The sequence below is a fragment of the Manis javanica genome, chromosome 3, assembly GCF_040802235.1.
Source record: "Manis javanica isolate MJ-LG chromosome 3, MJ_LKY, whole genome shotgun sequence".
Classification (NCBI taxonomy): Eukaryota; Metazoa; Chordata; class Mammalia; order Pholidota; family Manidae; genus Manis; species Manis javanica.
Window position 1 is genome coordinate 130,199,509 of NC_133158.1, and position 13,027 is coordinate 130,212,535.

At 36.7% G+C, this 13,027-nt stretch overlaps 1 protein-coding gene across 9 annotated transcripts in view; it reads right to left on the minus strand.

The window, feature by feature from the left end:
- The window catches only part of NAALADL2 (N-acetylated alpha-linked acidic dipeptidase like 2), a 1,394,480-nt gene that overhangs the window by 387,055 nt on the left and 994,398 nt on the right, over positions 1 to 13,027 (minus strand). The gene's annotated exons all lie outside the window — the stretch shown is intronic.

Consider the following 13,027-nt stretch of genomic DNA (forward strand, 5'->3'; position numbering starts at 1 on the left):
GGATAGTTCACCATCCCATTTCTATTTCCCTTTACCTATCCACACTTGGGCACAGGCCCTTGACTAAACTCTGTTGAATTGTACATTTTTTTTACTGTATCATTGATTTCCTGAGAGCAACCTGATTTATATGTTGACCAATATAGGTATATTCTGAGTCATCCACATGAGTTACCAGGAAATAAATGGATAGAGGGGAGGACAAGGGCTCCTTTTCTGGTAATATGGTGGGCTGGGATATTCAGACCAACTCTCCCACAGAAAATTGCTTACAAGGCTGAATAAAACACAAAATAAATTTTGCTAACAGCATGTAAGAACTATCAAGAAAGTAAGGAATTGCTGGGTCAAAATTTAAGTTGTGATGGGAACTCAGATAAATAAAGCAATAAAACTGTTTTCAAGTTGAGGGAATTTACTGAACTTGGAGAGCCCTTTAATTCTGAATGCTTCATGGGTGCAAAGGTCATCTGAAACAGCTCTGGCCTTGGCCAAGTTGGAGAGATGAAAGTAGTTCTAGAAAGAGATTCTTCTTCCATGAAGTAGGAGTCCTAAAGCACTGCTTTCCCCAATCCCTTTCCAAGAGGCTGCAAATAAAGTTACCAGGCACAGAGCAGAACAAGAGAAGGGATCCCTAAGAAGCTGTAATTCCAGGGTAAATCTAAAAGAATATGAAAAGTATTTATAACTCCTAAAATAGTAGAGAGAAATATATGACAAAAAGAAATCTAAAGGGAAATGAAACAAAAGGAAACCATAAATATGTGCTGCAAAGGAGAAACCCAAATTAAGATGAAAAATATAAGCATAAATATGTTAGTAATCAAATTACATGTAATGAACTCAATTTTCCAGTTAAAAGATGATCAGATTGTATTTAAAACACAAATTAGTTGTTATTAAGAATACATGTTAAAAGAGGAAGATACAGAAAGGTGGAAAGTCAAAAAACAAAGAGACATAATAAAGACACTAAAAACAATGACAAAAAAACTGGTGGAGCTAAGTTAGTATCAGGTCAAATCAAATGTGAGAGGTGCATTATAGATATAAAGAAGACCACTTCATCTGGTAAGCATTTCAACCAACCAAGATATGTATGAATTTATGAAGACCTAAGAAATGACCTCAAAATATATAAATCAAAAATTGACAGAATTATAAGATAAAATAGATAAACATATTTTCATAGTGGGAGATGTTAAATACTAATATTAGGATACAGAATGATGTGATTAAGGAATTTAGTCTAAACAGACATATAAAGAACTCTCTAACTGACAGCCACAGTACACACTCCTTTCAAACTTCCTCGTGGAACAACTATTGCACTCTGCATCATAAAGTAACCTCAAGGAAATCATAAAGAAGAAGTAAAGGGAAACAACACATTCTAACAAAAAGCCAAGGTGCTTATACTCTACCTCAGAAGGATAACCTATCCCAATACCAAGGAGCACATAAACGCCTGAAGTGTTACAGAAAGTCAGAAGAAGCTGCTTCCAGGTTGAGGAGAACCTTAATGGGCTTTTTTTATGGAGGGGAGGGCTTCTACATAGAGCTATTGAGGATACTAGGGCCTTACAATTTAGAAGCACAAACTTGCAAGACATATTTGGATAATACTGAATACAGTAATAGAATACTGAATACAGGAAAAAAATGATATGATATAGAACTAGAAAGGCACTGAGGAATGTAGCAGTTTCTAAGATAGTAAATGACCATGTCAGCCCATTGTGAAAAAAGCATCCTAAAAATATAAAGATAAGGCATGCTCTAATGGATGTTATCACATATATAAAGTACAGAGTCTAGGTAGAGCTTCTGCAATTTGTAAGGAATGACAGGTACTTGAGAAATGATGTGATAGAAACACAAGAAACTCAAAGTTGCTGAGAAACATTGGAAATTGGAAGAGACTTGTTACAGGTAATTCTGCTTAAAAGTGTACATCTCATATTATGTTTAGGCCTTTTAGCAAACAAACTAAACTCTAGGCTGAATGCAAGCTAAATCATTTCCTAAAATCAAAACTGTCAAGAGAGAAACCTAGAAATCTGAGCAGTTCCAAGTGAATGACAGAACAGTGTCACCCTTGGTAAACCCAACCTGCACTCCCCAGGAAACAGAGAACTGACTGTACTTTCCAAGGACTTGGACAATGGGTTTCCCACCTATGTTCACTCTGTTTAAGACCTGAATGAATAGTCTTTCAAAGTGATTTCTGAAGCTTTTTTTCCTTTTGTCCGAGAACTTCAGACTGGCAGGCAGCTCATGAAGGCTGATCTTTAGTTCTACTGATTTCTCTGTTATCAGCTTCCAGCTCAAACTCCTAGGTCCAGACTATGCAACTGGCTGCTTGAAGAGTCTAAAAATTGGGGTGTCTCCAATGCACAGTTCAGTGACTACTACTATCCAGCTTACATTTGTCACAACATCAATTGGTCTTTTCTGAAGTATTCTAGCTCACTGAATATTTTTTTGTATAAAAAGTTACTACCATATGAATATGAATGTCATGTAGAAGTTGTCTGAACAAATTAAATTCCTCTCCATGTTGTTCTGGATGTTTCCCTCCAGGTTGATGGCTGGAAGTGATTAAAGCCCACCCTGCTCTAAAACAAGTTTTCAATTATCTTAATATTTTTAGGCCTGCTGGTGAATTCTTTCTTTTGTGATGCTCAAATAGGGCCACACCATATCACATCCATAACATTCTGTTATCTACTTGATATATATCAAGACATTCTTTAATCAGAGTAACATGGGGTGTATTCCAGGATCTTATCATGTATAGCAACTTTGGAGCTACTCTGAGCAGGTTGCTTAGTCTCCTATGGAACAAAAATAATGGTCTCAACTCTACTAGCCTTTCTTGTCAATGGATATTTCCTGAAAAGCTAAAATGTATTATTTGTCAACAAATTTTAATATAACCACAACTTGTAGATAATATAGTCAATATGTCTTCTCAAATCTCCACTCAAGAAATGACAACCATGCATATATTCAAGTAGCTGTTACAAAGTTAGAAATAGCAATCTTCAAAATACATTTGAAATTCATAAAAAATTATGAAGAACATTACCAGTAGACATTAAATTATCTAATAAAAGTTATTTTCATGGAAGAATATATACAATTGTGAATAAGGAAAATGAACAAATATATCCATATGGATATATATTTATCCCTTTGAAGAGATGTAGAAACTTCCCATTGCTGATGAGATTAAGTTTTATGCAACAGAAATGGTCATTTTTCTATTTATGAAAAGTGATTTATCAAACATATTAAAATGTTTATTTTAGCCTGATTCATTTATTTTTACCCTAAATTACATAAATTAATTTTATATTCTCCTCTCCTTTTTCTTTTTTGCTATATTCATGGTTTTTAACCACAAGCTCAGATTGATAAGTGAAAACTCAAATTTTTGTATTTTTTGTTGATTATCAAAGACAAAGATTGATGAGATGTTAGATTTGATTAAAGGCTAAAACTTAACAAAAAGTAAAATCAAGAAAAATGAAATGAAGTCAATAGTCAATTATCTAGTCAATGCAAACAACCTGTATATGTGCGTGTGTGTGTATGTGTGTGTGTGTGTGTGCATGTACATATATATATATACATATGCATGCATATCTCCTGCTTCTTTTCTATTCCTCATACAATTGTTAGTTATCTCAGGGCTTTCCATACAAATATCCTGTAATTCACTTCACTTTTCTGAGCCTATTTCATGACTGCAGATATTTAGTTTCTTTGTTGTGTTCAAGCCCTGTGGTCTGTGTCAGGTAGGTAGCTTTTGGTTGTAAGAAAGTGAAAATCCAACATACACTGGCTTTAAAAGGGGTGTGTATTAAGTCATATATATGGCCAGTTCAGGAGATTTGGCTTCAGTAAAGGCTTTATTTAGTAGTCAAATAATGTGGACAAGATATTTTTTCTTGAACAATGGCGATGTGAGAGGTGAGACAGAGGCTTCCTCCTAAAAGTGCATATAATATGAAAATATAATTAATACAACTAATCCTGAAAGAGTACAGGAAATATGACTGCACCAAACTGCATACACCTGGAGAAAAGAGCAGACTTCATGGAACAGGGTAACGTACCAGAGCTGTGGCTCTTCGGGACCCAAGCCCTTCCCCCACCCCAGCTCACCAGCAGGAGGAAGAGAAATGGAGTGGGGAGGGAGTGGAGGCCTGGGATGGCTGAATACCTACCACCAGAGATCTGCTCTGGGAGCACAAACCTACATTTCATGGTGCTTACATGATACTCTCGTGATTAGGGGATTGGGAAACTAAGACAGGCAGAATTCCGGGAGAGACTGAGATTCCTGCCGCTTGTGGAAAGCAGGGATCCATATCCGGCTGCTCTGGGACCAAAGAAAGGCTGGCAGTCTGAGAGACTTCTAACAGCAAGAGAGCTGCTTAAAGGGGCAAGGATTGCATAGAGCTCAGGAGAAAGGACAGGTAGACAAAATTTTCTGGGTGCACTCTGCCTAGCAGGTTGGGATCTTTCATGATCTTCAGGTGCTCCAGCTCCCTGGCTGGCAACACAGATCCAAGGACCCCCTCTGTGATAGGCAGCCTACTAAGCCTTTTTCCCAGCCAGCCCCCTGGCTCACAAACCCGCAAACCCTACCCTGGCATTAGGCCAGCCAGAGTGAAGATCTGTCTACAGCAACTAAAAATGCAAACCATAGAGGCTTATACCTATGTGCTCAGCCTACTGATTCAGGGAGTGGAGACAGGCATAGCAAGTATAGCAGCTGGGAAGCAGGAGACAGATCTTTCCTCCCCCCAGGCACCAATACCACTCCCATGCAACCCCCAAGAATGCTTCACGGGCTGAGCAGCTCCAGAGAATAGAGCTTCTGGACCCTACAGGGCGCTATATACAAATATGAAACACCAAAGGAACATGGTTCAGAGTAAAATAAATATAACTCCTGAGAAAGATGACATCAACCTCATGATTCTCCCTGAAAGGGAGTTCAAAATAAAAATAATTAACATGCTCATGGAGGTACAGAAAGATATTCAAGAACTCAGGAATGTATTCCAGTCAGAAATCCAATCATTGACGAGCACAATGGAGGGTATTAAAAGCAGATTAGATACAGTGGTGGAGATGATAAATGAAATAAAAACTAGAGAAGAGGAATACAAAGAAGCTGAGGCACAGAGAGAAAAAAGGATCTCCAAGAATGAAAGAATATTGAGAGAACTGTGTGACCAATCCAAATGGAACAATATTTGTATTACAGGGGTACCAGAAGAAGAAAAGAGAGAGAAAGGGATAGAAAGTGTCTTTTAGGAGGTAGTTGCTGAAAACTTCCCCAATATGGGGAAGGAGATAGTCTCTCAGGCCATACAGATGCACAGATCTCCCAAAACAAGGGACCCAAGGAAGACAAAACCAAGACATATAGTAATTAAAATGGCAAAGATCAAGGATAAGGACAGACTACTAAAAGCAGCTAGAGCCAGAAATAAGATCATATATAAAGGAAAGCCCATCAGGATATCATCAGACTTCTCAGCAGAAACCTTACAGACCAGAAGGGTGTGGCATGATGTACTTAATGCAATGAAGCAGAGGGGCCTGGAACCAAGATTATATTATCCAGCAAATTTATCATTTACATTTTAAGGAGGGATTAAACAATTTCCAGATAACTAAAAGCTCAGAGAATTTACCTCCCACAAACCATCTCTATAGTCTATTTTGGAGGGACTGCTATAGATGGAAGTGTCCCTAAGGTTTAATAGTTGTCACCAGAGGTTATAAAACCACAGTAAAGAAAGTAGAACAGCTAATAACTAAGCAAATGCAAAATTAAATTAACAATCCCCAAAGTCAAACAAGGGATAGACAAAGAGTATAGAATAGGATACCTAATACATAAAGAATGGAGGAGGAAGAAAAAGGAGGAGAAAATGAAAAGAACTTTTAGATTATGTTTGTAATAGCATATTAAGTGAGTTAAGTTAGCCTCTTAGACAGTAAGGAAGTTAACCTTGAACTTTTGGTAACCACCAATCTAAAGTCTACAATGGCAATAAGTAGATACCTATTGATAATCACCCTAAATGTAAATGGACTGAATGCACCAATCAAGACATAGAGTCACTGAGTGGATAAAAAAATAAGAGCGATTTATATGTTGCCTACAGGAGACTCACTTTAAACCCTAAAACATACACAGACTAAAAGTAAAGGGATGTAAAAAGATATTTTATGCAACTAATAGTGAGAAAAAAGCAATAGTTGCAGTACTTGTATCAGACCAAAAAAGACTTTAAAACAAAGAAAGTTGCAAGAGACAAAGAAGGACATTACATAATGATAAAGGGGTCAATCCAACAAGAAGATGTAACTATTATAAATATCTATGCTCCCAACTCAGGAGTACCCACTAATGTGGAACAAATACTAACAGAATTACAAGGGAAAATAGAATGGAATGCATTCATTCTAGGAGATTTCAACACTTCACTCACTCTGAAAGACAGATCAACCAGACAGAAAATAAGTGATAACACAGAGGCATCTAACAACACATTAGAACAGATGGATCCAAGAGACATCTACAAAACTCTACACCCAAAAACAGCAGAATACACATTCTTCTCAAGTGCACATGGAACATTTTCAAGAATATATCATATATTAGGCCACAAAAAGAGCCTAAGTAAATTCAAAAAGATTGAAATTGTACCAACCAGTTTCTCAGACCACAAAGGTATGAAATTAGAAATAAATTACGCAAAGAAAATGAAAAATCCTACAAACACATGGAGGCTTCAAAACATGCTCCTAAATAACCAATGGATCAATGACCAAATAAAAACAGAGATAAAGCAATATATAGAGACAAATGACAACAATAATTCAACGAGACAAATGACAACAATAATTCAACACCACAAATCTGGGGATGCAGCCAAGGCTGTGCTAAGAGGAAAGTATATTGCAATACAGGCCTACCTCAGGAAGGAAGAACAATCCCATATAAGCAGTCTAAACTCACAATTAATGAAATTAGAAAAAGAAGAACAAATGAGGCCCAAAATCAGTAGAAGGAGAGACATAATAACAATTAGAGCATAAATAAATAAAATCAAGAAGAATAAAACAATAGAATCAATGAAAGCAAAAGCTGATTCTTCGAGAAAATAAACAAAATAGATAAATGCCTAGCCAGACTTATCAAGAAAAAAGAGTCTACACACGTAAACAGAATCAGAAATGAGAAAGGGAAAATCACAACAGAAACCACAGAAATACAAAGAATTATGAGGGAATACTATGAAAAAATTAGATGCTAACAAACTGGATAACCTAGAAGAAATGGACAACTTTCTAGAAAAATACAACCTGCCAAGACTGACCCAGAAAGAAACAGAAAATATGAACAGACCAATTACCAGCAATGAGATTGAACTGGTAATCAAAAAACTACCTAAGAATAAAACCCCTGAGCCAGATGACTTCACCACTAAATTTTATCAAACATTTAGTAAAGAACTAATACCCATCTTCCTTAAAGTTTTCCAAAGAGTAGAAGAGGAGGGAATACATCCAATCTCACTCTATGAGGCCAGCATCACTCTAATACCAAACCAGGCAAAGACACCACAAAAAAAGAAAATTACAGACCAATATCCCTGATGAACATAGATGTAAAAATACTAAACATTTTGCATTAGCAAACCAAATTCAAAATTACATCAAAAAGATCATCCATCATGATCAAATAGGATTTATTGCAGGGATGCAAGGATGGTCTAACATTCGAAAATCCATCAACATCATCCACCACCAAAATGACAAAAACCACATGATCATCTCCACAGATGCTGAAAAAACATTTGACAAAATTCAACATCCATACATGATTAAAACTCTCAACAAAATGGGTATACAGGACAAGTACCTCAACATAATAAAGGCCATATATGACAAACCCATAGCCAACATCATACTTAACAGCAAGAAGCTGAAAGCTTTTCCTTTAAGATTGGGGAACAAGACAAGGAAGCCCACTCACCGCACTTTTCTTTAACATAGTACTGGAGGTCCTCGCCACAGCAATCAGACGACACAAAGAAATAAAAGGCATCCAGATTGGCAAGGAAGAAGTTAAAATGTCTCAGTTTGCAGATGACATGATATTGTACATAAAAAACTGTAAAGAATCCACTCTGAAGCTATTAGATCTAATACCTGAATTCAGCAAAGTTGCTGGATACAAAATTAATATACAGCAATCTGTCACATTCCTAAACATTAACAATGAACTAACAGAGAGAGAAATCATGAAAACAATTCCATTCACAATTACATCAAAAAGAATAAAATACCTAGGAATTAACCTAACCAAGGAAGTGAAAGACCTATACTCTGAAAACTACAAGACACTCTTATGAGAAATTAAAGAAGATACCAATAAATGGAAACACATCCCTTGCTCATGGATCAGAAGAATTAATATTGTCAAAATAGCCATCCTGCCTCAAGAATCTATAGATTCAATGCAATTCCTGTCAAAGTGTTCTTCAATGAACTAGAGAAAATCATTCTAAAATTAATATGGAACCACAAAGGACCTCGAATAGCCAAAGAAATTCTGAGAAGGAAGAATAAAGCTGGGAGGTTATGCTCCCCAACTTCAAGCTCTACTACAAAGCCACAGTAATCAAGACAATTTGGTATTGGCACAAGAACAGACCCACAGACCAATGGAATAGATTAGAGTGCCCTGATATAAACCCAACCATATATGGTCAATTAATATATGATAAAGGAGACATGGACATACAAAGGGGAAATGACAGCCTCTTCAACAACTGGTATTGGCAAAACCGGACAGCTACATGCAAGAGAATGAAAGTGGATTATTGTTTAACTGTATACACAAAAGTAAGCTCAAAATTGATTAAAGACCTGAATGTAAGTCATGAAACCATAAAACTCTTAGAAGAAAACATACACAAACATCTCCTGAATATAAGCATGAGCAACTTCTTCCTGAATGCTTCTCCTCAAGCAAGGGAAACAAAAGCAAAAATGAACTCATGGGACTACATCAAACTAAAAAGTTTCTGTACAGCAAAGGATACCATCAACAGAACAAAAAGGCATCCTACAGTATGGGAGAATATATTTGTAAATGACATATCTGACAAGGGCTTAACATCCAACATATATCAAGAACTTACATACTTCAACACCCTAAAAGCAACTAACCTGATTAACAAATGGGCAGAGGATATGAAGGAACACTTCTCCAAAGAAGAAATTCAGATGGCTAACAGACACATGAAAAGATGCTCCACATCACTAATCATCAGGGAAATGCAAATTAAAACCACAATGAGATATCATCTCACACCAGTAAGGATGGACAGCATCAAAAAGACTAAGAACAACAAATGCTGGCAAAGATGCGGAGAAAGGGGAACCCTCCTACACTGCTGGTGTGAATGTAAGCTAGTTCAACCATTGTGGAAAGCAATATGGAGGTTCTTCAAAAAACTAAAAATAGATAATACCATTTTACCAGGGAACCCCACTCCTTGGAATTTACCCAAATAATACAACTTTTCAGATTCAAAAAGACATATGCACCCCTATGTTTATCGCAGCACTATTTATAATAGCCAAGATATGTACCCATCAGTAGATAAATGGATAAAGAAGAGGTGGGACATATACACAATGGAATACTATTCAGCCATAAGAAAGAAATAAATCCTACTGTTTGCAACAACATGGATGGGGCTGGAGGACATTATGCTCAGTGAAATAAGCCAGGCAGAGAAAGACAAATGCCAAATGACTTCCTTCATTTGTGGATTATAACAGTGAAGCAAAACTGAAGGAACAAAATGGCAGCAGACTCAGAGACTCCAAGAATGAACTAGTGGTTACCAAAGGGGAGGGATGTGGGAGGGCAGGTGGGAGGGAGGGAGTAGAGGATTGAGGGGCATTATGTTTTAGTACACATGGTGTGGAGGATCACGGGGAGAACAGTGTAGCACAGAGAAGGCACATAGTGAATCTGTGGCATCTTACTGCACTGATGGACAGTGACTGCATTGGGGTATGGGGGGGACTTCATAATATGGGTAAATGTAGTAACCACATTGCTTTTTCATGTGAAATCTTTATAAGAGTGTATATCAATCATACCTTAAAAAATTTTTTTTTAAAGATATTCTTTCTCTCTTCTATCTCTATTTATTTTTCTCCCTTTTATTCTCCTATACCTTCTTTCTGTTGCCTCCATTTTCAGGTAGGCTATACCCTCAAGGTCACAAGGATCCCAGGCCCACATGCTTTCTTGTTCAGCTCTAGTGTTTAAGTGAGTTATTGCTCAAAGTTGAGAAACTATGTCTTAGCTCTCTCTGCCCAGGTTTACATCTTCCTTGAACCAATCATCATAAAATGGTGATATGCTAATAGACTTGAGGTAATCAGAATCTATTTCTAAATCTTAGAATGTGGTCAAACCTACTCATATCATGTTGTTGGGAAATGTTGGCAACAGTTCAAAGAGGGAGATGGCAAATGGATTCTAAGAAGAGTCTGTCCATTATAGATAACAACACTCTATTTTTGTTTGGACTTTAAGGAATTTTGATTCACTGTACATAAAGGGCTAAACAGGAAAGAAAACAGTTAACTTATATACATATTTTTAATGCACTTCTGGCTATACTTCTGTATAGTGAAGATTTTCCTACACTAAATCTCAGGACTATACTGAGAAAATTCAACAGTTATAATTTCAAATTATATATATTGTAAATTATTTTTTAATCCATAAACTATAAGCATTGCTCTTATTGCTCAAAAAAAATGGCACCTCTTTCTGTATCCTTTTCATGTCCCATCCTGACATATATCATAGTAAACAACTTATATATTTATGTGTTTATAAGAAAATTTAAATTAATTATTTTGGATGTATCATGAGTATTGTTATCTAAAACACTGGGGTAAAGTGTCATTCTCTTACATTTAAGATTAGTTTAAACTTCAAAACTCAGACTACTTAATCAGTTTTAGGGAAATCTAAATGTAATACTCCATATTTTTAAAAATGATGAAGGAAGGATGCATAATAATATGAAATATCTTCTCAATTTAAATATATCTCTGAATTTTTTTCTTTAAACAATAATGATTACTATATCCATGAGGAAATTTTGATATGGCATAATCTTTTAGAAAGAAGTCCTCTTTGGTAGTTTCCTTAATAATGGAGTTGTAAACAAATTTCTATACATTCAATTTTTCTTCTAAGCTGATGTGGAGATACATACAGCTAGAGAGTCCCATTTTGCTTAACTATCCCAGCATTATGTAAGTATTTGGTAAGGATGATACTAACATAACATTTTACAGAATACAAAAACATGCAGACATACATCATGGCAGGACAGTGGCTGGGACACATTAGGGGTTCTGATCAGTTATTGAATTAATTAGTTTAATATGGGCTTATTGGTCTTTTGAACATCTAGTGTCTTCTTCACAACTCTATTGTTATTAAAGTGCTGTTTACATATTTTAACAAATGGAGCCCATGATCAGTTTGTAGGGCTTTGAAGACAAAAAACAACAAAACAAAATAGAAAGTTCCTCAAGGTCTTCTTTATTCCTGCTTTGAGGAAACAGGCTTATCATTGTTTTCTGTATGTCCCACTTTGCTCAACTGATGATCTCTCAGTTTACAGTTAGCAGTCTCTCAGTTTACAGGATTTTGAAAAGTGCATGTCTCTAACTGATACAATCCTGAACTGTCAACAGGGCTTGTCAACAAGGGGCAATCCTAAATGTATTCAGATACTTTTTTTTGGCTTCTTCAAAACCTTTCTTTTTTAATGCTTTTGTTGTCAAGAGAAAAACAAATGAGCTGAAACATGGGTAGTTGAGCCTCCAGGTCTGAATGCAAAACCAGAGTCCTTCAGTTGAATTTCACAGCAACTAGATACAAACTTCATAATACGTAAAGAACTCTGCTGCTGAGGCTGCAGGCAGAAATGAGATGCAGCCGTGCCTTGCATCCCACCACCGGTAGCTTAACTACTTCAGTTTTATCCAATGTGTTCCAACAAGGCCTGACAAACTGCGCTGCAGAACAAGAAGCATCTCTCGGGCGATGATGCGTAAAGACAGAGGGATTTTTTAGTCAATCGCAGGAATTAGGCTTTAATGCTTTCCACTAAAAGACTTCATACCCCAGATAGCTGACTGCTATCCACTGAATCTTGGCAGGCTACAAGACTGCTGAAGCTGAAACTGAGAAGCTATGTGAAGCAGATTTTCATGAATGTACAAATGCTCTATTTGTAAAGCCGTTTTTCTTTGTTGCAGTTCAAAATGCTTTTTTGTCCATTTTTAAGTCTCTCAGTTTGGTCAATTCTTAGTCTTTATCAAAATTATTTTCCAGAAATGTCCCTTAAAGAGCCATAGGAGAGAAATAAATGCTCACCACATCAGAAAATAAATGTCTTATTAACAGAATAATCCTAAATATGTCAATTTAAGAAATTAAAAATGATCATGGTTGTGGGGTAAATGGCAGAATTTCCAGAATCTCCTGCCTAACCTTAATCTATTTACGTATCAATAGGTGTTTATTTCTGTAGCCTCCTGCAGCCTCCAGATCACAGGATAGAGAGAAAACAGCAGTTGTCTCCTCTTGTCTGTTCCTGGTAAGTAAGTGGTATTGTGTCTGCCAGTCACCAAGGACTGGCCCATGGAGCCGAAGGGGCTGGGGGAGAGGTAGAGAGCCCACCAAGGCAGCCGAGCACAAGCCATGGCTGGAGATTGACAGGGCCAAGCCTGATTAGGGACTGTAAGGAATTTAAAAAAGCCTATCTCTCAAACTACCCTTTCCCTTGACTTCCTTTAGTTTCACCAGTTTCATAGGAGACTCACCCCATGCTGGGAAGACCCTTTGCCCTGGAGGCACAGTGGTCTTTACAAAAACAAG